The sequence below is a fragment of the Schistocerca serialis genome, chromosome 7 (genome assembly GCF_023864345.2).
Source record: "Schistocerca serialis cubense isolate TAMUIC-IGC-003099 chromosome 7, iqSchSeri2.2, whole genome shotgun sequence".
NCBI classification, from domain to species: domain Eukaryota; kingdom Metazoa; phylum Arthropoda; class Insecta; order Orthoptera; family Acrididae; genus Schistocerca; species Schistocerca serialis.
The window spans coordinates 135884247-135910322 of NC_064644.1; the positions used below are offsets into that span (position 1 = coordinate 135884247).

Genomic DNA, 26076 nt, shown 5'->3' on the forward strand with positions numbered 1-26076 from the left:
GGAGAATGTTACCAGAAAAACGAAATAAAATCATGGAAACCGAAGGAAATTTTCTCCAGAGACAACCTCAGCAAGTGTAGTCCACCCACGAAGGAGGTAACATACATGACCCATGTCGGACGTCGGACTGTTACTCGAGTATTACTCGTCAGTTTGGGACCCTTACCAGATAAGATAAATGGAGGAAATAGAGAAAAAATGTTCAAATGTGTGAGAATTCCTAAGCGACAAACCTGTTAAGGTCATCGGTCCCTAGACTTACACACTACTTAAACTAACTTATGGTAAGGACAACACACACACCCATGCCCAAGGGAGGACTCGAACCTCCGGCGGGAGGGGCCGCGCAGTCCGTGACATGACGCCTCAAAGCGCGCGGCCACTCCGCGCGAGGGAGGAAATAGAGAAGATCCAAAGAAGAGCAACGCGTTTCGTTACATATTTTTTTCAGTACAAGAGAAAGCGTTACGGAGATGCTCACACGACTCTCGTGGCAGGCACTAAAAGAGAGGCATTGTGCATCACATTACTGAAAATATTCTGGCAGCGCACATTCCTTCAAAATTCATCCTGTACGTTGCTTCCTCCTAAGTGTATCTCGCGGAGAGACCACACTGGTACCATTGGCCACCATTCCCTTGTGCATTGTGTCTCAGGTGTAATTACTGAGATGACTATGATGAGGGCATGTGGAATCTAGTATCGTCGGTGTGTTGTTGGTGATGATGAAAGAGAAGACAAATGGTGAAGCTCGGTACTAGCAAACGGCATACGTTCTTCGAATAGCACAAAAGGGTTCGATGAGGTTAACATCTTCATCTGGCGACCGGATATCCATCGTAATTTTACATGCCCTCACTAAATTAACACAGTGGAATAATTTATAATTTCGCTTAGTACATAAGGCCAAACACTGATGTTCAGGAACTTTACGCCACTACCTCTTCATCTGCTTTGCTTCTTCTTCTCCATTTTCTTCTTCCAAACACGATATTAATGAAACTACTGATACCACAGTCCTATCGCTCGGCAGACGTTCCGTCTTCCTACGCTTTTATAACAAAACGACTGTCTCGAGATATGCTCTTGGTCAAAGGAATACCTAGCTCCCCCTTCCCCTCCACTTCAGAGAAAAATCTTCACAAACCGAACTCGCATCCTAGCCACCAAATAGATAAACGTATCAATTTAGTATCCGTTTGAAGAAAGCCAGGATATGTAATGGCTATTGGGTAGTGGGAAGGTACCCAGAGCTATTTGTCGTGGAATGTCTACATCTGCCCGCATCTCGTGGTCGTGCGGTAGCGTTCTCGCTTCCTACGCCCGGGTTCCCGGGTTCGATTCCCGGCGGGGTCAGGGATTTTCTCTGCCTCGTGATGGCTGGGTGTTGTGTGCTGTCCTTAGGTTAGTTAGGTTTAAGTAGTTCTAAGTTCTAGGGGACTTATGACCACAGCAGTTGAGTCCCATAGTGCTCAGAGCCATTTGAACCATTTTTTTGTCTACATCTGTATTCCATAAACCACTTTATGCTGTGTGGCGGATAGTACTTTGTGTACTACTCTCGCTTACCCCTATTCCTGTCCCAGTCTTAGATGGCATGTGGGAAGAACAATTGTTGGTAGGCCTCGGTAGTGGCTCGAATCATGGGTATGGGTGCAAATAAATAAATCTTTCCCAATTTAAGCAGCTGAACCCGAAGTGGTTATCTCAGAGTAAAAGGCCATACGATATAAGTGTGTGGGCTTCCATAGCCAGTGCCCATTTCGATAAAATCTAACTGGATATTATAACACTAAAAACAGCTACTAAGCAAAAATGGATTCTCTGTCGCTTTTTTTCAGTGGTTTTACTCACGATGTCCAATCTGTTGGTTCCATATGGCAAAGGACATCACCAGTTCTGAAACTAAAGCTCATTGTTGGTTATAACTGCTAATAACTATAGTAGCACTGGAAATAGCCTTTCATGCTACCACCCTTTTACGGGCACCTTGTCTTTGGACTCTCCCGTAGCGTTCTAGAACAGTGACGTGAGATGACACGCAAATTCTAAATCGAGGGGTAAATGAGGAATATCAAGATCAAGAATCAATTGTTTCAACGAGCTGAACAGAAGCGCTGCAATGACGGTCGAAACAACGGTTGTCTTTTGTAGTTATTGTCTCCTTTCTTTTTTTGTTTTAGCTCAGTCTTCTGACTGGTTTGGTGCTGGCCGTCACCGAATCCCTTCATGTGCCAATCTCCCCAACTCAGAGTAGAAATTGCAACCTACGCCTTCAATTATTCGTTGGACATATTCCAATATCTATCTTCCTCAACCCTCTCGTACCGTGGAAGTCATTCCATGATGTCTTAAAAGATCTCTTGTCCTCCTGTCCCTTTTCCTTGTCAGTGTTTTCCGTATATTCCTTTCCTTGACGATTCTGTCGAGAACCTCATTCCTTACGTTATCAGTCCACCTAATTTTTAACATTCTTGTGTACCACCACATTTCATACCCTTCTATTCTCGTCTTTTCCGGTTTACCCACAGTCTGTGTTTAACTACCATACAATTCTGTGCTCCAAACGTACATTCTCAGAAGTTTCTTCCTCAAATTAAGGCCTATGTTGGATACTAGTAGACTTCTCTTGGCCAGGAAGCCGTTCTTGTTAGTGGTAGTGTGCTTTTTATGTCATCCTTGCTCCGTCCTACATGGCTTATTGTGCTGCCTAGGTAACAGAATTCCTTAACTTCGTCTACTTTCTGATCCACAGTTCTAATGTTAATTTTCTCTGTGTTCTCGTTTCAGTTACTTCTCGTTACTTCTATCCTTATTAGATTTACTCACAATTCATATTTTGCACTCATTAGACTGTTCATTCCAATCAACAGATCCTGTAATTGTTCTTCTCTTTCACTGAGGATAATTAGTTACTTCCTTAATTAGTTACATGTTTCATATATCGTTCCTACTCATACAAGTACACTTTAAAACAAGTTTTTCTCTGTCTACCAGTTTTTAAGTAGAAATTCGTCAGCGGAATAGGGGTTGTCCAGGAGAAATAATTTTAAATCATATTTAATCCTTGCTTCACCAACTGTTAGACATTTCATGTTACAGGGCAAATGTTCAAAACATTTTGTTGCTGCATATAGAACTCCTTTCTGAGCCACTGACAGCTTCAATAATTGGTAATAAAGGTCATTCCTTCTCTCTACTATTGTAGGTATGTACATCATTGTTCTTCTCAAATTGTGATATATTATTTACGACGAATTTCATTAGCGGAAATATGAATTGTGACTGCGCAGTTAAAATGCCTAGCTCCTTGTTACTGTTCGCTTTTGTGCAATCAGTACTTTATTTCTAAATGATGAGTTAGCTCAGGAAATTATTATGTACGACAGTATTAAGTGAAAATATGCAAAATATGTCAGAAGGTTGGTACGCTTGTTTCCGTACTAGCAATTATAGAAAGACATAAATAGCTGGACTCAGTTATTTAAGCAGCTCAATAATATGTTTATTCCCATTCACGTTTTCAAGTAGTGGCATCAGCGAAACTTTGAATTTTAACTCAAATCTCTTTCATTTATTTCGGACATTGCTTCTTTGTTGTATAGATTGAACAGTAATGGCGAAAGACTGCGTCCCTTTGTTAAACCCTTTTAATCAGAGCACTTCGTTCTTGATCTTCGAGTCTTGTTGTTTCCTCATGGTTCTTGTAGATATTGTATATTTACCCGTCTTTCCCAACAGTGTATCCCTATTTTTCTCAGAATTTCGATCATCTTGCACCATTTGATATTGTTGAAGTAATTGATACTTTTAAAAAAATGGTGTAGCCTACTACACAAAAGTTTTTTATAAAGAATGACACACGCTGCTTGCATTTTTCCAGATAACGCGTGCGATGGTGCCAATTATAGTGACTTCGCACCACACTCTCTTCTCCAGACGGTGACCGAATACAGATGGTGAATACTTAAACTGCGGTATCGACGGTTTCTCTGTCGTCCGCACAGGCTGCACCGCACGTCGCTCCCACCTCCGTCGAAAAAGATACGTTTAATTCGTTGACTGCTGTGTAGGCGTGGCAGCCACAGAGGAACCACACGCCTGACACCGTGTCTCTGGGTATGCCTGGCCGCAGAATTGAGAGCACGTAGAATGGAAACTCGGCTGCAATCCGTGAACCAAAATTTAGTGCACATGCGCGGAATCTACCGTACTGATACCAAGTAAACAGATGTGTTTGAAGTCAACAGATATGTTTTGTTTATTTTATTAATTGCGAATTTTAGCCGCTGCGCTTACCTACAAGTAAACAGATGTATGACGTACTGTTAAAAATGTATACTGAGCAGTAGTAAGAGAAAAGACCGCACAGGAAAGTAATGAGCAGTTTCCACGAACCGTCTGATAGCAGCACATGAGAAAAATGAGTTTTCCGATTTTCTTCCTGTAAACAACAAAAGCCCATTACATTGTAAAAAATACTGTGTATGAATGAAGCAAAGCTACATTAATTCTTGGAGTTAATTATTCGGTAGGGGTTCTCCTTTTCCTTTAGAACCTAAAAGGCGACCATTTTCGCATTTTTGCGTTTTCTTCATTACTGTACATAATAAGCCTCATTTGATTTTGTAGAAACTAATTGGCTCACAAAATTAGTATCTGTTGTGTCTTATAGTTCCATATCATAGCTTGATAATGAAGTGTGTACTTTTTGATACTGATCATAGCATCTGTGTTACATTTTGATGCACACTATAGCATAGAATTTGAAGGTTTTGTAGTGAAAACTTGTGGTTGCTGGTTACTCTACGTTTGATTCATGTTACGTGATACGATGCTCTGTGTTAAATTTAGCCAACATATAAAAATAGTTTCTGAAGTTGGAAGGAAATCCACATCTTACAACAATATGGAAAAAATAGAAGTTGAAGCATTTTAGTTGAGCGTGTTAGCGCCGAACGCGCTGCCTGAGCGCGCCACGTGCATTTATTGTAGCCTGCAGCTTATAGTCAGCCGTGAATAGTTCGTGGAAGCCGTTTCCCAAATGGAAATGGAAATGCCGTGTGGGTAGGGCCTCCCGTCGGTAGACAGTTCGCCTGGTGCAAGTCTCTCGAGTTGACACCACTTAGGCAACTTGAGTGTCGATAGGGATGAAATGATGAGGATAAGGACAACACAACACCCAGTCCCTGTACGGAGAAAATCTCTAACCCAGCCGGAAATCGAACCCGGGTCGTTAGATATGACATTCCGACGCGCTGACCAGTCAGCTACCAGGGGCGGACGATTCTCAAATTCCTGGTCACGAATTATTGTCGTACTTACCTCTTGAAGAAACTGATAAAGAAGAAGACATTCTACACCAACAGTTGCATAATGCAAAAGCTCGTACTTAGGACAAAACTTGGCAGAAGTTCCTGTACGTCACTTATCAATCGTCATTTACACACATCAAAAGAAGTTTTGCATCACTCTGGATCCCAGAACTCCTGAAGACAGACGGTCAATAACACGATTCGATCGCATCCGCATTGTTACTTTGTGCCACGAAGGGCTCTCAACAATGGAAGTGTCCAGGCGTCTCGGAGTGAGCCAAAGCGATGTTGTTCGGACATGGAGGGGATACAGAGAGACAGGAACTATCGACGACATGCCTCGCTCAAGCCGCCCAAGGGCTACTACTGCACTGAACGACTGCTACCTACGGATTATGGCTCGGAGGGACCCTGACAGCAACGCCACCGTATTGAAGAATGCTTTTCGTGCAGCCACATGACATCGTGTTACGACTCAGACTGTGCACGATAGGCTGCATGATGCGCAACTTCACTCCCGACGTCCATGGCGAGGTTTATCTTTGCAACCACGACACCATGCAGCTCGCTACAGATGGGCCCGACTACAAGCCGAATGGACCTCTAAGGATTGTCATCACGTTCTTTTCACCGATGAGTGTCGCATATACCTTCAACCAGACAATCGTCAGAGACGTGTTTGAAGGCAACCTGGTCAGGAATGGCGCCTTAGACACACTGTCAAGCGAGTCCAGAAAGGTGCAGGTTCCATGCTATTTTGGGGTGACTTGTGCGGCCGACGTACGCCGCTGGTGGTCATGCAAGGCGACGTAACGGCTGTACGATACGTGAATTCCATCCTCCGACTAATAGTGTAACCATATCGGCAGCATAATGCGAGGCATTCGTCTTCATGGACGACAATTCGTGCCCCCATCGTGCACATCTTGTGAATGATTTCCTTCAGAATAACGACATCGCTCGTTTAGAAAAAAATGGCTCTGAGCACTATGGGACTTAACATCTGAGGTCATCAGTCTCCTAGAACTTAGACCTATTTAAACCTAACTAACTAAAGGACATCACACACATCCATGCCCGAGGCAGGATTCGAACCTGCGACCATAGCGGTCGCGCGGTTCCAGACTGTAGCGCCTAGAACCACTCGGCCACTCCGGCCGGCTGTATGGTTGTACACCATGCAGTGTGTGGTTTTCATGAGCAATAAAAAGAGCGTAAATGATGTTTATGTTGATTTCTATTCCAGTTTTCTGTACAGGTTCCGGAACTCTCTGAACCGAGGTGATGCAAAACTCTTTTGAATTGCGTATTAAACGAATATGACTCATTACATGTTAACACGTTGGTTGCCTGATGCTCAGTGATGAAGTTCCATCTCCAACGACAGAATGGACAGCGTAAAGAAGCGAAATCAGAGGGTGGCTCCTTTGATTTGTATGAAGTCAAGCGTTGCGCTCGACGACATATTGAAACAGGTTAAAGCGAAGCGGTAGCTGCTTCATACTAAGGTAGTTGCTTATTAAATAAATAATATGTTGGGGTGAACTTACAGGTCTGGGCTTAATTCAAAATATTTGTATAAATTGAATTTTATTGGAGTATACTGTCATCATTTAAAGTAATACCTACGTGTTAATTTGAGGCTGAAAACGTAATGAAAATTCCAGCACTGATGCAAACACTGAAACTCTGCAGAATGTCCGGTAAAAGATGTTTCTGTTGGAAGTGAAGTTGATTTATCAGCTCTTAGTACTGGGAAAGAAAAATTAAGATGTAAAATAAAACAGCTGCAAGAAAAAAAGACATTTACAGGACAAAGTAACTTCATTGTCATCTGATGTGAAAAGCAGTGGCAGTTTACAGCTCGTATACATGAACAGTAACGCATGTAAAAGCCCAGTGTGGAACAGACAACCAATAAATGTAAGTTCTATATGTTTTCAACTAATTTGTTCATAATGTAAATACATATGCTCATGTTTTCTCCATTTAATAAATATTTGAAGTGCCATTAGTTGACCACGCCACCTCGTACCAACTACAGGCAAAACAGTCTGCTGCCAGGTATTGAATCCTCTGATTCCAGTGTGCATAGGGACTTCGGATGTGGAGACTAGTTTTTAACTGTCCATTTACATATACTTCTCTGTTCCGTGAAACAAGTGGGAGAATCACTTTTGTCCACCAACATCCCAGGATGCAAGCACGCCCCTGTTCCATTAACCAGAGATATTACAATGGCATCGTAAGTTTCAGAATAGGAATGTACTTTGATTCTCAAGTCTTCCGTATATCACTTTCTTGCCATCGATGTGACCACAATAAGTTTTACACTAAGGAATTAATTATATTAGCTGGTGGTGGGCGTTGACTTACATGAATGGGGAAAGTTGACAATTCGTGTCAGAGTGGGATTCGAACCTGGGTATCCTGATACCTAGGCATGCCCTGAACACTGCACCATCTGGACACAGTGGTCATCGGAACTGCACACACTACCCCAGCATGCCTTCCATCAGACCCAGATTGAATGAATTAAGACTACCTGCAGCTGTCAGTTTTTTCTTTATTCATTGTACAGTCCCACAATTTCAGTTTTAGATTCTTATCAAGCATCATATTAAACAGTAGCAACATACATGTAGTGTATTAGCAGTCACTTAAAAGTTAAACATCATGAAAGTTAGCTTCTAAAATGTGCTAGGAATAATAAAACTTACCTTACAAAATATTCATCATAGGCACATTATGCCGTAGAAGCCTTTGCATCAGTCTGTATTTAAATACCATCCACCATCATTGTGCTTATGAGTGCAGATGTCGTAACTGTCATAAAACTGATATCACTGTGATTGTCACATTTCCTGCTTGAAATTTCATAAGATATGTGTATTCCTTAGGGCTTGCGTCGTTATATAACTCAGCAACTTATATATTTATAAAGAGTGTACAGACTCCCTGCTGTTGATATTAATTTTTATTCTTTCGCTTTCACTACAACCCTGTCCTGGCTAAATTGCCATCATAGAGTGCCCTGCCATTTAATGTGGGTGATATTATTTTTATTTTATATTATAGTAGAATGCTGAGATAACCTCGATATTAAGCACTCTAAATACGAACCATAGTGAAGACTTACTGCTCCTCTTTGAAGAGGATCGTTTTGGAGTGAATAAAAGGTAGTTTTTACGAAAGCAGAACGAGTACTAATAAAAGTCTGAAATGTCCCAAAATTATGCCACAGCTGTGTTAGGATATGTATACAAAAACCGGAAACAGAAAGCGACCAGCAATCGCGCAGTGTATCGGAATAGTCCTTGTCCGTGGCACCAGAAACAGCTATTAACCACTATCCACTTACACCTGTGACAATGGCGTCAGTCAATATTTAGGAAATCTTCTGAACACGAGTGTGCCGAAAAATATGAAGAAATATTTAGTGACCATAGAAGCATGAATAATTTGACAAGTTCCTGGAATATTGCTAGGCTCTACAGTAAATGGGCAATATTGAAAAACATCAGCCCGACTAAGATATACCATTGATATCAGTGATATTATAGCTTTGTTATTTTGCTACCCGTTACGCATTTAATTGAGGTATCTATCACCTTCTTCTGCGAAACAGTTTTGTTTATAAGGCTTTAAATAAGGTATCCTTTTTTTGTCTGTTTCGGTGAAATACCGTGCAGACATAGTTTTTCCTTTTTTTCCAAGCGGCCTATTAATAACGTAAATCCTGGAAAATTTGGAGATGGCTTACGAGCGGGAGCAAACATGAATGAAAATGAATACAAGTGTGGTGCGTCCACTTGTTACTGTGAATCAGATGTGGGTTCAGTACCTCAGACGATAACAGAAAAAGTAATCAGACCAAATGAGGAACACACCAAAAAGACTGTTTTTTTGAAATTCAGAAGAGGTTCATCTTATACATTACACTAATAATCGACAGGCTACTACGCAACTATTTTGGACCAACTGAACGAAATATATGTGTAAGGAGATTAGAATTGTGATATTTCATTAGGATAATGCCCCAGACCACAATAGTTCTTTGGAAACAGGTTTGAAATATGAACTGTTGGAACATCATATCATTCAGCAAATTCATTTTACTTCCACCTGCTTCCATACCAACTGAATATATGTATTAGAAATGTTTTCTACTCAGTGAAGTAATTATGGCCGCCGTAGATGGGTTCTTTATAGAACTTCTTTCACTTGCCCTCGAAGGGCGTGATGCTAGGTGAACACTCATAATTTCAGTATGGGAGGTTTTAATGAATTAATACAAATTAACTCGATAGTATTATAGGTAGCTTATATGCACAATGAAAACAGCAAAGCTTCTGATACATTGGTTGGTTCGTTGATTTTGGGGGGGGGGGGAGGGGGGGGGCCAACAACGATATCATCTGTCCCATCGGATTATGGAAGGGAAGCTGTCGTGCCCTGTCAAACGAATCTTCCTGACATTTGTGTGGTTCGCATCGTCGTCTCCCGAATGCGAGTCCAGTGTGCTGCCTACTGCGCCACCTCGCTCGGCTCTGATATACCTATAAGAACAGAGGCACGTTAATTATCTTCCTAAAATTTTGACGACTGTGTATACTTTGTACTGATACAACTTCAGCTTTAGCTAGAGATACTAGTTACTCAAATGAGGCTCATAACTGGTTAAAGGACAGCAGAGGAATATACATAAAGTGGGGCTGCTTGGGAGAAAATAGCCTTACCATCTTCAGCGATTGGAAAGTATTCTGGAGAACTTCAAAAATCAGTTTTATTTCTTCGTGTGAAGTGTGGGTCTGCAGCCTCATCTGGGCTTCTCCATATGTTGTAAAGTTCACTGCATTAGACAGAAGAAGTCGCCACATTGTGCCATAGCCATGTCATATTTACAAAAGCCATTAGTAACGGCGCTGTCATGTGTGTTATTACTTATACTGTTAAGTTGTCTTCAGCTCTGCACAGCTGTCATGTTGCTATATGCCCACACTATTAGAGAATAGTAATAATAATAATAATAATAATAATAATAACAAGCAACTTGAACCTCTGTGAAAAAAAATCACAAATTCAGTAACTCTGCAGTATTTATTGCCTTGTTGATGACGTCTGGTAAGATAGCGCTCAGACACAAAAATTAACCTGCAAATGAAAATTACGGAGACACCGGAGATGACTCACCTGCCAGGCCTACTTGCCTGACTTCGTTAGTGGGGTACTTGCGAAATACATATTAGTAGCAGTACTGTCATACTAACTCAGTCCGTCAGAGGGGTGAACATTAGTGACTACTATGCGAAATAAAAAGTAATCGGCTGAACAAGAGTATCATCGTGGGAAACATATACAAAAAAAAATTTGATAACACATCCAGCTGTCTTCAGCTGGCATGCTGGTGAATTGTCCTCAATGGATCAGTGCATATGATAACGAAAGCACGCTATGCTGTTGAAATACGGTGTTATTCATAAGTAGCTCCCTGTTTCCAGAACACGACTGTGCGGAAGCTACTAGACATATAAAGAAAAACAACGCATATCAGTGGACAGAGCAGCTCTTCAAGTTTTTAAGTCGCATTACACTTGCTCAATATAGGAAGCGTTTGTGTTTCATGAAATGACAATACGTACATATAATTACTGGAAGTCTCTGCCCACTTCGGAAATCTGTTCATTGAGTGTGAACTAATTCAATGCTACAGTATGGAGTGGATGATTTGTCCACGGGTTCTGACGCCCCTGCCCCCTAGTGCAACTGCGCCACAGCGCGTATTAGAAATTGATATTTAGGGATATGCTCTGTCCTCTGATATATGTCATTTTTCTGTAGGTTTTGTAGTTTTTGTGCAGTCCATCTTCTGAAACTCCAGAGGTACTTATGAACAGCCCTGTATTGCGCATCTTGGTCATGTTGACACAGCTTCGCCCTCAAACTCTCCATTCCTGATCCACATAAAAAAAACTGAAGAATCGTAAATTTTCCTGTTGAGCAGTATGCTGTCCAGTTACATTATTGTGACCACCTGCCAAAAGTCTGAATAACCACCATTTCTAGCGATCAAACGCTGGGATACGTGCAGGAAGACAGTGAGTGAGATTCTGGAAGTTACTAACAGGGATGTGGAGCTATACTGACTCCAGTTCTGTGGCCAGCTGCTTTATGTTTCTCGGTAGAGGGTCCATGGCAGGTACAGCCCGATCTAGGTGGTCCCACAGATTCTAGATTGGGTTTAGGTCCCAGGACTTTGGGGGCCAGAGAGCTACTGTAACCTCATGTGGTTCTCTTCAAACCACACACGTACGCCGTGAATTACTTGACACGTTGCATTGTCCTGCTGGAAGATGCCATCATGCCGAAGAAAAACAAACTACTTGCAGGGGTGGACATGGTACCCAAGGATTGATGCATACTTTTGTTGATCCAGTGTGCCTTCCAGAATGACGAGATCACCCAGCGAATCCCACGAAACTTTCGCGATACCGTAACGCTCCCTTGCCGGCCGCAGTGGCCGAGCGGTTCTAGGCGCTTCAGTCCGGAGCCATTTGAACCAACGCTCCCTTTTCCGGCCTAAACTCTTCCGACGATTGTTGCAGCTGTTGGTTTTCAAACGTTTCATACAGTACACGCCAATGGCCATCTGTCTGGTGAGGCATAAAACGTGATTCATCTGAAAAGGCCACCTGTCACCACTCAGTGAATGTCCAGTTGCAATAATGGCGTGCAAAATCCAGCCTCAGCTGTCACCATGGGTGCATGAACCAGGCACCTGCTGCGGAGGCCTATACATCTGCAGCAACGTTGAAAAATGGAAATGAAGTCCCATGCTTCTTTACAGAGCGTAGGGGAACAATGCAGGAGACCCGCACCGCCTTACTAGGCAAGGTCCTAATGGAGGTGGTTTGCCGTTGCCTTCCTCCGACCGTAATGGGGATGAATGATGATGATGATGATGGAGACGACACAACAACACCCAGTCATCTCGAGGCAGGAAAAATCCTTGACACCGCCGGGAATCGAACCCGGGACCCCGTGCTCGGGAAGCGAGAACGCTACCGCGAGACCACGAGTGGCGGACGCAGCAACATTAGTAGTAGGTAATGGGGATATCGAAGCACGTTGCGGGTTGCATACATTCAGGGAATACTTGATTGATTTATGACCCCTTCCCCCTCCCCTTAATCTAATGTTCTGCGAAATGGTTTATTACACTGTAGGGATGATTTGCCCTTCCGAGGAACACCCCCAGCCCTCCCCCTCCACCACTCCCATCCCTCTGAAAATCTCCAACACTCCCCCCCCCCCTACCCTCGTCGATACAAACACGGTTTCAGGCTTGAGTTATTCGAATAGCCCCCTTCACTCTATCAATATGATTGATAACTAATTGAATTGATCAATTAATTAACCCCTCCCCCCTGGTAAATCCCCCGGCCCCCTCCCCTACCCCATCTGTAAGTTGGTGGGGGTGTGCTGGAGAGATAGGATCTCACAACCAGAAATTCAATTATGTAGAAGAGGCTAGATTGTTTATTTATAAAATTCAACTTTCAGAGGTTGGATCTCTCTTGCTCGTCATTCTCTAATGGTTGGGAAGATGCAGGTCCCGTAAAATACATCGAAAAGAAGTAATTAAATCGATCGTTTTTTTTATATTCTGATTGCACAAGGTATACTGTCATGAAACACTCAGCACACGTAATTACACTCTTAAAAACTTTCGACTGCAACAGATGCGCAGATACAGATATACAGAAAACAAGTCAAATGCACTGCAGCTGTAGAATATGTGGCTGGAAGTGACTGGATGCATCCGAATACAGTGCTATACTGTACTGTCCGATCAGAAAATAGTGTATCTGCGCTAGGTGTTGACAACATTTACAAGCCATTTTAGAATGTGTGGTGAGAGGTGATGTCACAATCGCATGGGCAGGAGTGACACAAAATCAGTAAAATTACGAAAACTGATGGAAAATATGTATAAGATGAGGGAAAATACGCTAAAATGCGGTGGAAGCTGAGGGGGGATGGGAGTGTACTTGCATGTCTTCAATTTGGTGCAGGAACATTCTTGTACATGCAAGTGAGAATGTTACAGCAAAAGGAATACGAGAAAAAATTGACTTGGAAGCACTGGGAACCAGGCAAACGGCCGTTTTTCGTTAAAGCGATAAGACGGCTGTAACAGAATATTTAACGTGGATGACCACCAATAGAATAATAAATTTATATATGTCGGATCAGAGGCCCAGGTGTGACCTCAGATTTATTGGCAACCACTTTGTAGATTTTTAAAATGTGTCCTTAGCTAAAGAGCGTTGTATTACCAGCTGGGGGACTGCAATGTAGAACTACAGAATGGATTGTGTTTGACCCTATGCAAGACTGTTTAGATGTTTTAAATCCTAACAAACAGTATTTGCAATGTACTTCTCTGTACTCTCCACCAATCACAGCCATGTGGTGTCCGCTAACAGCTGCTGCATGGTTTTGTAACAACATTCAGCTGTATGTCTGTTGAGGTAATAGTGATACATGCAAGTTGACTACGGTCCTTGATGCATTCCTGGTAAGGAGAATCACCTTCCTATAAATTGACGAGCATCTACATTAAAGGATGAAGGAAAGTGGATGGAGTGATCGGTTGAAAGGGGTTATAATGAGGTATTATTTAATGATAGGCTGATGATGCATTTTAGAGAGAGAGATGTTGTGGCGGGTCATCTATGATACATTTAACCATGCCTTTTATGTTCTCTCAGGGTGCATCATTTGTGTGCTACAACTTAAAATCGACTCCAATACAATCGCATGTTTTGTGTGCGACTGAAAGCGCTGTCAGCTTGCAATCGTTGACAGTAAATCTCTCCATACCACAGTTAGAAGAGGACTTCCAACACATGTGTAATGAATAATGTCAATCAATGGACAACCTATATGAACATCCTCCTCCAGATAAACGAAGATGTATGCAAAGTACTCCATTTCTCTTCCACATCTTGGACATAAATCGAATCTTCAGTTTCATAACTCCAATTATTCTAGGTTAGTGACACACATTTGTTAGGTGCTGCAAACCCTGTGTATACATTTGCTTGACAGTTGTCCTGTTTCTGCAGAATGGCATGTAATTTCACTTGTCAAACACTGCTGCTGTACGTTTGTTTCCTTGTAAGAGACATTTTCGGTTCTGACGATCATTTTATGGGACTGCTGCGAGCATAGCATAATTTCTAAACCATAATCGGATGTGAGCTCTGGGTGCTATACACCTCTGGAAAGCTGTATTGCGCACGTATGACAAAGAATCTACGTTTTTCTTTGGTGTAGAAGGAAGTAGATTCATCATCTTAAAGTTTGTCACTGTAGTGAGTGAGGTAGAAAACTTGCAGGACAGATGTATGTCAGATGTTGGACATACATGTCCTGCATTAGAATATTAAGAGCATACTGCATGACTAATATTTTGGAACCACATGGCTTTAACATTATACCATATTCAAGCGCAGAACTGTGTAGCCTTATGAGAGTATCTGTTTATGTACTATGACCATTTCTCTCATTCCAGTACCTTCTTGGTACTGACCCTGGACGCTAGACCAATGCTATAAAATTGATAGCACCGTTAATTTATGAAAAAGCTTGAAAGCCCATCTGTCTGGAGCGCCATCATGCACAAACCACACATTTCTTCTTAACCATCCGTTACATCATCATGGCACTCTCATATCTACTCTACAACGATAAGGGGTGATAAGTTCCATGACCTTGTACACTTGGATGGGTGCCGTGAGTAAGATTGGTGTGGAACAGCAGTTATGGAATCAGCTCATTCTGTTCCTTCATGAGATGTGGAATGTAGTGGGTACAGTACCCTCTGACTTTTTGTCAGCTGTAAATCAAACCAGCAACAGTGTTGCAGGGAGGGTTGCCAAAGACAGTATGGGGAGATCTTACAATCTCCAACTTTATCCAATGAGTCTGAGAAAACTCTAATACTCCCATGAACGTAGGGAGAGACAGCCAATCGTAATCATAAATGATGCACTATGATAGAAGGGCTAGAAACGTGTAAATAACCTAACTTCATCGGTACTGGACCCTGTCTGGTATATTTTGGTGTATATGCCCGAGAATTATCCATAAATGAATGTATTGCACAGTCACCCATCTTCATTCGCAATCTATTATATGGTACATGCAAAGCAGTGGACGAATGGTTTATCGATGATACAGAAATTAGAAGCATGCTGCTGTGTCATTGATTGGTGTTGAAATTACAGAAAACTAGTTCAAATGGTTCAAATGGCTCTGAGCACTATGGGACTTAACATCTGAGGTCATCAGTCCCCTAGAACTTAGAACTACTTAAACCTAACTAACCTAAGGACATCAACACATCCATGCCCGAGGCAGGATTCGAACCTGCGACCGTAGCGGTCACGCGCTTCCAGACTGAAGCGCCTATAACCGCACGGCCACACCGTCCGGCCAGAAAACTAGTAAAATTGCTAAAATTGAACATACTATCAACTGTGGTGCTTAGTACAGTACATTGTCCCATATCGACAGTGCCTTTTGCATCCTATCTGTCCACTTTTATGCTGTTGATTATTACATAATGATTAAGTGACGCCACGTGTTTGACATGGAGAAAGTCTTCGTGGGAGCAACAACTTCTGTGGATGGCCAGCACCAAAAAACTGATCGTGCACATGGCTGCAATACGAGGAATCAGTGTTCTTGATCTCTTTGAAACCGAACACATAGACATCTGCTACCCCGTCACTGTGGAAGATGAGGTTAAATGTAGAAGTCATCACCTTCGGGCAGCTGTTTGGAAATGCACCACTATGCCACAAACTCTTCCAGTTTACATATGTTGCGATGTCCTCCACATTTTTATTAATACGAAACACCGCCTCTGTCTTTTACTTCAACCATCCTGTGTGTTGTGGGAGCAGCATAGTTTACACCATGTGATGTCCAGCTTTCTGCGAGAGTCAATGGATTGAAGTGTTGTTGATTTAGTACCATATACAGACTTTGAAGTTGTGGTGAATAAACAAAGTGCATGGCAGTGTACAAAGCTGTAGAGGCACATTCTGTGGAGCAGAAATACAATGTATCAAACTGCTTATGAAAGTACAACACAGGACCCTCTCTAGCGATTGATAGTCTGTGGGATATGGTCCTCCTACAGTACGGGTGACGAAATTTTACACTTGTCTGAGGAAGCAACTTCAATCACTGGCCACCTTCTTCAATGTACCAATACCTGTGTATTTAATAGGATCACCACATATGCTCGATGTCACCATGCAGACAATATTTATTTTTGGTATATTGGAAGAGAGGGATGTGGTCATCTCCTCAAGTTCTTTACTGAATGACGTTAGTGAAATGTTTTTAGTTTGTAGAGTTTTTCCCTGTTGTATGGTAGAAAGCAACGAGTATAGAGAGAATGTTTGGGTGACAGTCATTAATGCACCTCGAGGGATGCAGATCTCCATTGGACTGCAGTACCTGTATGTAGTTTGGAAATGTACCACGATCCAGTAACAAAATCCTCTTCCTTCTTCCAGTTCTCATATACTAATTTTCCTAATAAGAAACAAAACCATAACTGCTCATAGTCTTTTCTACTACCTCGTGCTGTGGGAGAAAGCTTCGTTTGGCGCAGGCCTTACACATTGTACACGGTTGGCAGAGCTATTCATATTTATCTTGAGTGGTCAAAACAAGGTCCTGTCGCATTAACTCAGCTCACAGTATGCAGAAGGTAGTTGACATAGTGCTTCCGACTTCCACTCAGTTCCAAGTTAAACTGTAATGATCACATGGACAAAGCTGCAGAGAGGGCAGGGCAGAGACTGAGGAGCAGTTACAAGATGCATAGGGGCAGTCTAAAACCAAGACCGCTTTTCATGCAAGGTGACAGTAACATAGTCGTTGCAGTCTTGGTTTTACGCGTAATAGCTGGTCTCTTATAATACGTTTACGTCTCTCTTCCTAAGACACACTGTTACTATTCGCAAGAAAAACAAATGAGGCATGCCTGTCCCTTGCGGATTTTCACTCAATATTGTCTGGTGCCACCAGGATTCAGCTATTGGCGAAGTATTGTACTTAGCAGGGGATGTGTGATAGATTCTCTGTGATTGGCAGCCTTATGAAGTTTTTGTTGGGGGTGTAACGCTACTATGGTCATTACTCTAACATACGCAAAAAAATGGCTATATTTGGTTGTAAGGGAGATATGGATTTGATGTAGGCAACTGCGATTTCATTGCACTGATAGCTGCAAGGGGGATGAAAAAATTTACATGGAAAATTATGTCCAGTCATAAGAAGGATATAGATACTGACATTTTCAGAGCCACAGCCATTAGGAGGAGGAATATCCGATACTTTGCTCGTTGTCAAATGTCAGATTGGGGGTGCAATCGTAATATTTAATTGTACGTAATTACAGTAATAAATAGGTAGCTGGTTTCCGTGGATGACACGATTTGGTATGCAGAATGCATAATGTGTGTAGTCAAAGCCCGGAATGAATTGACAGTTCCAGTCTAAGGTGTAAGTCGTCATTGAGCTTCCAAACCAGTCAGGTGGGGAGCAGGCATGTAACTGGCCTAACCATGTCGCCCCCTGGGTGTGTGAATAACGAACTAATGCTCAGTATGCTTTGGGCTGTCTCCACTGTCGCATGTGTTGCATGTATTCTCCGTGGAAAATAGAGCTACTCAGTATCGACCACTGCCAAGTGCTGGCATTGGACATATTAATAACATCCAAATTCCAATCACTTCAGTCGTCTTGGAAACCCACTGCGATTAAACGGTCCTCTCTGGAAGGCCAAGTCCAGCTGCAGACGGGGCATGATTGCTGAGATAGCGTGCCATGGTGGCAACCAGCTATGTGCGACATCTGGCTTGGGTTGTTGCATGTGGGCATTAGGACGTGATTGTACGGGATGCGCTAGTGTTACAGTGATCTTTGACATCTAGCCATGATAGATGCTACTGGTACAGATTAGATTATAGTTTAAGAGTGTCGTGTTTAGTGGTTCTCAGTACAGCACAGTGGAAATTCTTTAAAATTCGTGATAAGCTCTTATGGTACCAAACTGCTGAGGTCATCAGCCCCTAGACATATGCACTACTTAATCTAAGTTAAACTAACTTCCACTAAGAACGACACACACACGCATACCCAAGGGAGGACTTGGACCTCCGACGGGGGTAGCCGCGCGAACCGTGGCAAAGCTCCCAAGACCGCGTGGTTACCCAGCGTGGCAATCACAGTGGACTATGTCTTGCAGAGGTATTTGTTGTTGTCTCTATTCTGTCACACAGTACGCCCTTCCTCATCGTTCTGAATGCAGTAGAGAGAAGCAGTTCAGAAATTCTGTAGTTCTTTAAAACCTCAATCGCAATTTCAAATTCCCGATCGATCATTTTATTGTTTCCCGTAGTGGTATTGTAAGTGCACATCTGTCCAGCCCCTCTTGCAAATTGTTCAAGGACACAGCGTGCAACTGAGCTGAAATTTGAAACTTTCAGGTCATCTTAGATTCCCAGGCTGGGGCTGTTGCAGTTATTATTGATCCAAGTTAAGTGTAAACGGTTAAAGAATGTCTTATATGAGGCTGCATTTGAACCATTAGGTCTGATCCCTAAATACATATACCACAAAACTGCTGACATTAGGACATGGAGGTACATTATAAACGGAAGGCATGTGAAAAATGGTTAGCTACGAAAGATTAATATGATTGGAAACCGTATATCACAGCTAGAATAGAGACGAAATTTTTTTAAATAAAAGCCAAGAATAAATCCTGCAAATAAATGTGAGGAAGAAGCAGAGAGACGTACAGGATAATCTGGTCCTCGAACATCGACTGTGTAGTTGAAGCTCGCGATCAGAAGTCAGTCAGCCTCAGTTACATTTTGGTATTTTGGTGAATTATCACTTCACGGAATAAATGTCACAGTGTAAACGGCGTCGAACTCTCTCGTAGTGGAACTGACAGTGTTCGTGGCAGTTGCGTTGCGACTAACTTGCGCGACATTGTTAAAGTATTATTGATCTTTGACATACGGTACGTAATATGTTACAAAGAGTGTACCTCGTAACGCTCCGCATGTAATTGCCCGGGTTCTACCCAGTATTTGACAATGAGAGCACTTAGCGACTTGCAACTAGCTTTGGACACAATTTCAAACCCTTACGAAAGTTTTTCTCGATGATATCCGCCCTAAAAATGAGGAAATGAAACAAGTTTATCGCTTACTACATTTTCGCTGTTCGTGGCGTAAAACTGCCGCATCAGGGGTGAGTTTTAACGCATTAATTCTTCATTACTACATATATTCCCAAAACGTTTTGCTGACAGTATTGATATATACCACTAAACGTCCCTGCAAAATTATACTATTATTCGTCACGTAGTTCAGAAGATATGACGTCATAAACAGTGAGATACCCGATAAACTACGTTTTTCTAAAAACGGAGCGCAAGTTATTCAGATTATATTCATCATGTGTTTGATGATGAGAACACTTAGCGACTTCCAACTCACTTTAAAGTTAATTAGAAACTTTTTCTAAACTTTTTTTTCACTCACATCTTTAACGTCAAATATTTGACGTTTTTGCTCTTCTTTAAAGTAATCATAAATTTGAAGCTTTTTATGAAACGACATAGATTTTTTAAAGGGCAGATATAAGGCAAAATGCATTCTTGTACTTAAAAATATATATCTGCAAAAACATTACAGCTAAAAAGTAAAACTTGAGACTATTATGCTCAACATGCTACTTGATATTCTGTATAATTTGTGTTTGAAAATGCTCATCGACGTACATTTTATAAGGATTCGAATTTTTAATTACCATTGTTCCTATAATGTACCTTTTCTCGTAAACTAAACAATCAATACAATTGGAATATCACAGTTTACATCTGCATAATTGGTTAATAAAATATGTGGAACAGATTTTTGTTTAAGATCGCAGTTGCTTTGAAATTAATTTTTTCAGTTTTATGTTATCTGGGACTCCTCTAGTTTTGTCTAATTATAAACGGGGAACTTTTCACAGAGAAACGATAACGGGAAAGTGCTGCGCACGATTATTGAGTAAGTAATACATAAGACTATGCAAATTTTCAGGATATTAGCTTTTATAGTTCCTGAGAAAAGCTACATTATAGCTCAAAAAGTCAGTTTATGGCAACTCGCTTTTAGCGTTTTTATTTCAATGTTTGACAATATTGCTATACCTCTAGTAGCTAACACTGTCCCTAGCCGTAATCTTTATTGTCTTCCTGGTCTCCCTGGAGTAATCTCTTTCCCTGCCTCCTTTGTCTTGCTAACTTTTGCATTTTTTTCTTCTGCTGCCTGAGCTTTGTCCAGTCGCGCTTCATCAATTCTTCTGAGTATCTACAGCGTGAATGCTCCTGGATGGAAGCCTAGTCTCTATACGCACTTACTCCTACCTACATTTTCACTACTGAACACTAGACAGTCATCACATGCAGTTATCTTCATAACAATTGAAGACATAAATACTGTTTTTGGACTGCGCACCCATATCATAGTTATTGTACCTCTTATTTGTATTCTGTGTTTTCGCCTGTACACATTTTCTCAGCGGTTGAGGATTGCTTAGCTACCTGATAGTTGGTTTTATAACATCTAAAACAGCAAGTGGCAAACCATGTTTGTCGATTTATCGCTTTCCAGTGGCTTCTGCCTGAAGATATTTGCTCCATATGTCACAAACGGAATGTTGAGGATTATCATCTGAGGAAAGTTTGTGAAAGAATAGTGCCCATACAGCTTTCTGCGTTGTTTTCACACTATCTAACTTATACCTTACAGCTTCTTCATAATATACTTGTAAAGTGTGAATTTCATTGTATGTCAGTCTATTAACATCTCCTAGTGGCTTTCCATCTTCTATTTTCTTGCCTTTTATTTCTTTCTTCAACCTGGGAAGTCTACCTCCCACTCGCTTTTGAACATGCCCAACACATTCCAGTTTTTCAGTTTTAGTTTGTGACGAACCATAAGGATTACTCTCTAAAACAGTCTTAAAAGCACTGGAATCTCCATCACCTAGATACTTCACATACCTAACACTATCTTGTTCAACTGACCTTCGGAATATTAGTTTCATCTCAGCTGATTCCATTGCACCATTTGACCCCTGGTAATTCATGCTGCACACTTTCTTGTGTTGTTGCTGCCACCTTTCTTCTTCACTGCCATCACTGTTCTTTCCTGTGTCACACTGACAGCAATATTTGCTCATTACTTGGAAGTCTAAGATTTTCTCAGTATCCGTAATAATGACAGATGATACACCATGAAGTGATGTATGGCCTCCTCCATCCAGGTTCCATCACAAGAGACACACAGATCGGTCTTCACTACATAGTGTCCTCCTTACCCCTCGTTGTTAATATCTACATCTTCTATCTTGTCCTCCTTGCACTCAACTTCAAGAGCACTGAGGAGTGTTCCGTTGTAATCGCTGAATCTAGTCACCGTTGCCAGCATGTTCATCAACCCACAAAACAAATTTGTGCCTTCTCCGCCTATACCAAGCACCTCATGGCGTAACACGATATTGTATTCACCTGGTACATCTTCCCATGGAGAGCAGATGTATTGAACTGAACATCATATTTACAAACTTTACCCAAAATATGTATATTACTTACAGTGCCAATTCTGTCACAATCATCATACAGTCTATGGTCCTTTGAGCCACAATTACCATACGCACATGAAATATTAAACATATGGGCTAGTACATCTAAGTCAGTTAACCTAAATCGTTTGGAAAACTAGTCTTCACTAAATTTCCTCTCAAATGAACTCAATGAGTTTGTCGAAAATCGTTCTTCACACGTAGGAGCAGTATCTGTAACACTGTTATTTAAATTCGATATTTCCTCACCTTTTTGGATATGCGTGCACTGGTACGACCCATTTCGAGCAAAACGGGTTGGTATAAGCAACACTAAAAACTGAAATAAGTTTGTAGCACATACTATTAAGAAAACCACCTTATAAACAGAGGAATGAGTAAATATAATCTTTCTCTCAGCCTTCTAGACTCATTTGCCGTTCGTTTCGATTGCGTGAACGAAAAATTAACGCATAAAAAATTCTAGGATAGAGAAGGTGTGAGTCACAGCATAGAAAGAGGGGGCGTGGCAGGCGTAGATGCCCAAAAAACTTTTTTTTTAAACATATTTCTGGCTAGAATTCAATTATGAAACTTTGCGATGCTATTCTTAAACAATCAGTGTAACAAATTACGGAATAAAAGAGTTCGAATTTTTTCGCAGGGTTTTGCCGTACATCTCCCCTTAATAAATCAGAGATTTACTAGCTACTTACTGCCTGGAAAGAGCACTGTGGGGTGGGAATGAAAAGGCGGCGACATTAAGACACAGCTCAGGAATACCTGGAGCAGTTTCAACCAAATTTGGTAGATTCATAACTTATTATTTGTATGAAAATAATGTGAGAGTGAGATTTCCCACCACTACTACCCATGGGAGTATGGATGAGAAGGTCTGAGTCAAAAGTTTTCGAAAACGATCTTTTAGAATTTATTTCCTGTATTTATTTGATTTTGAATCCTTTTAAAAATATGAAATCCAGTTTGTATCTTGTGTGTGCTGTTCAGTGTGTAAACCAGACCGCGAGAACCAATACAAAAGCAAACCATTAATTTTGTAAAGATGTTTCGAAACCTAAGATGAATCCACACGGTTATATATCACAGATAAATTTAACATCCTCTCTCGAGTCGATGGTGTAAAACAGCAGCGAATCACACACATATACCTGCAATATGTAACATACGCGTATGGTCAATATCTCTTTTCTAAGCCCACCGATCTGCGTCAACCAAACTAGGTGCACATATCAATCATTACTAGGAAAGAGATGCTGTGAGGGTAAAAACCACCAACCTCCCATTGGGATGGAGGTGGGTGTAATAACCTGGTGAAGAACAGTGGAGGAGGGAGGAGCAGGTCGGCAGAGAGTAGTGGGATCAGGAGATGGATAGGCAGAGAAGGGTGCGAGGAGATTGGCAGACAGAGACAGAAAGGATGGACGATGAGAGGGGGTAGAAGAAGATGGACAAGAGAAGGAGGAGGAGGAGGTGGATAGGAAGAGGAGGGAGGAGGAGATAGACTAATAAAAGATTGTAATAAATAAATATCCAGGAAACTCTGGGTCTCTCACCTATCTTGCTATAAAAGAGCCAGTCGAAAAATTAACAACAAGGGGAGGAGACATACATACGACTTTCATAATTTACAAAGGCATAGGATAACGGACCAGTAAAGAATCTATATCGATATCTTGATGAGAGCACAATACATAAGATACAAGTTCCTATAGTTAAAAAAGCTTACAAAGTATTATAGACAAGAATTAAAATTGGAAAAGAAATCTCCAGAACAATACGACCAACCAAAGATACCTACTTTGTTTAAAGTTCTTAAAGAATAGATGAGAAGATGTGGAGGAATTGACCTAGACGTACAAGCGGGGTAGTTATCGATTTTACTATCCGCTGATCATCAAATAATTTTGGCTGCAGATGACGATGATATAGAGTGCATGATGGAGTAAAACTTCGAATAACTAGGGGTGACAATAAAATTTTCTAAAGCAATATATCTCTCTATAAGCACCGAAGAGCATGACATTGTAATACATGAAAAACCTGTTGAGGCATGTCAAAAGTATAAATAACTGAGAGTTACGAGTGTCGTTTAACATCTGGGTTCCCGTAAACACGAAATAAATCAGGGGACCACACAAGATAAACAATCAATCAATAAGCTGAATTCCATCAGATGAAATTAAGAAAAAAAGTTATATGAAGCAATGAAACAATGTATTCATTTATATGGAGCAGAATCCTGGGAAATGATAAAACAAGACAGAAAGGGAATTGAATCCTTGCACATGATTTTCTGAGATAGAGTTTCAAGGTGAGAGAATCTCCCAAATACAGAAATCAGGAAGCGAATGAAAAAGCTCAAGTACATCACCGAAAAACTGAAAAAACCGGCATTTAAAACTGTATGGCGTGTGATGAGGTTAGGGGTTCAACGATGGCTGAAAATAAAGAGTAAGCACTATGCCGGCAATCTCCATGAAAGAAAACAAAAAAGGGGGAAGACCCTGCACAGAACAGAAATATCAAATGTAGAAGGATATGCAAAGAAGAAATTTAAAAGAATATTTATGCAGGGATGAAGAAGCTTGGATACAAGTTGGTGAGAAGTAGCCTAGAGAACTGCAAAAGAATTTATTACAAGAGGCGCAGTGCTTTTGAAGATTATTTAAAAAAATGTTGTTCCCCAGTAGTTAGTCGCTTCCTTAACAAAATGAACTGATGTGAAAACGCACTCCATTATTCACAAACAGATTTTCTCAGTTTACAATTTCCTTAATTTTGAGCTGAGCTATAATCATTTATTCCGTGGAGTAACGTTTGTGTTGAACTGTTCAGCTGGCGCCGCCAGAGTGGTGTAAAGTTTATATTGCAGTCAGATGCTGAATCTAGGTCACCAGTTACGACTTTTGTACCGTAAAAAGTAAATTTTCCAGGCTCTTGTAATTAGATTCCATAATGCTGAAATTAAGCGCTCACTACTAAGCTACCAAATAACTTTTAAATAAAATCCTCCTTTTAAGAAAGTCAAATGTAACAGTGTTTCAAGGCGAAATCAGTCAATCGTCCAGATTGTTGCTTTTGCACTTATTGAAAAGATTGGTGGCTCTCTTATACGTCAGTCTGGCCTCTACGAAGATACATCACCGATGTAGTTGCAACTACGGTATTGTTATCTGTATCGCTGAGGAATGGGAGACACCCCACCGTAGTGGGGGCCATTACAATGTATGAAAAAAAGAGTGTGTGGAAAACAAAATAAATCTGTTTCAGAGAGCTGGAACGGTGATCGAGATACTGCAGAACAGTCTGAACTAGCGTTGATCGAGTGTGAAGTAAGGCTTTTAGAAGTGCACTAAATCACTACGGATTCCTTCCAACATTAACACAGGAGAACCCTCCCTTGGCATCGTCCGTCAGAGCTGGTACTCTTCCGTCAAGGAGCATGCGATGTTTAAAAGACGCGCCAGCAGCGTGTGTAGCGAGCGAGCGCATCGCCGGCACTCACCGTCGCTGGCAGTCCTCACATCCGCGTCGTATGCCGCGCAGCGTCGCACTGGCGGCGCGAGACCAGCCGCCGACAGCCGCCCCTCCACGCCCCCTCACCCCCCCCCCCCCCTCATCTCTCCGCGCAACAACTGCCGGCGTTCTGACACCGCAACTCTTCAGCGCAGCCGCTGCCACTAGGTTTCGAGCAGCGACTGCGTCGAAGTGGTGATCGCTACCTACCTTAGTGCCGTAACAGTGAACTGAGGCATGCTAGAGCGGCCAAATGATACACTGGTGAGCAAAGCTTAAGACCGTAACTAAATCCGAGTTCACACATGCAACTTATCTGTAGCCACAGCTAGTGGCATACTGGAGTTGCAACGCAGTTGCATGTGTGATCTCCAAGTTTTTAGTGGCGCAACTTAAGAGAAGCAGCTTTTGTCATGCCACAAATACACTACTGGCCATTAAAATTGCTACGCCAAGAAGAAATGCGGATGATAAACGGGTATTCATTGGACAAATACATTATACTAGA

General features: G+C 41.5%; 1 protein-coding gene across 1 annotated transcript in view; it reads right to left on the reverse strand.

The window, feature by feature from the left end:
- LOC126412579 (calcium/calmodulin-dependent protein kinase type IV-like) overlaps positions 1-25600 on the reverse strand; it is a 586558-nt gene extending 560958 nt beyond the window's left edge. The window contains exon 1 of the mRNA XM_050082230.1: positions 25558-25600. The gene's annotated coding sequence lies outside the window, so the exon portion shown is untranslated. The remainder of the gene's footprint in view (positions 1-25557) is intronic.
- Positions 25601-26076: the final 476 nt, after the last annotated feature.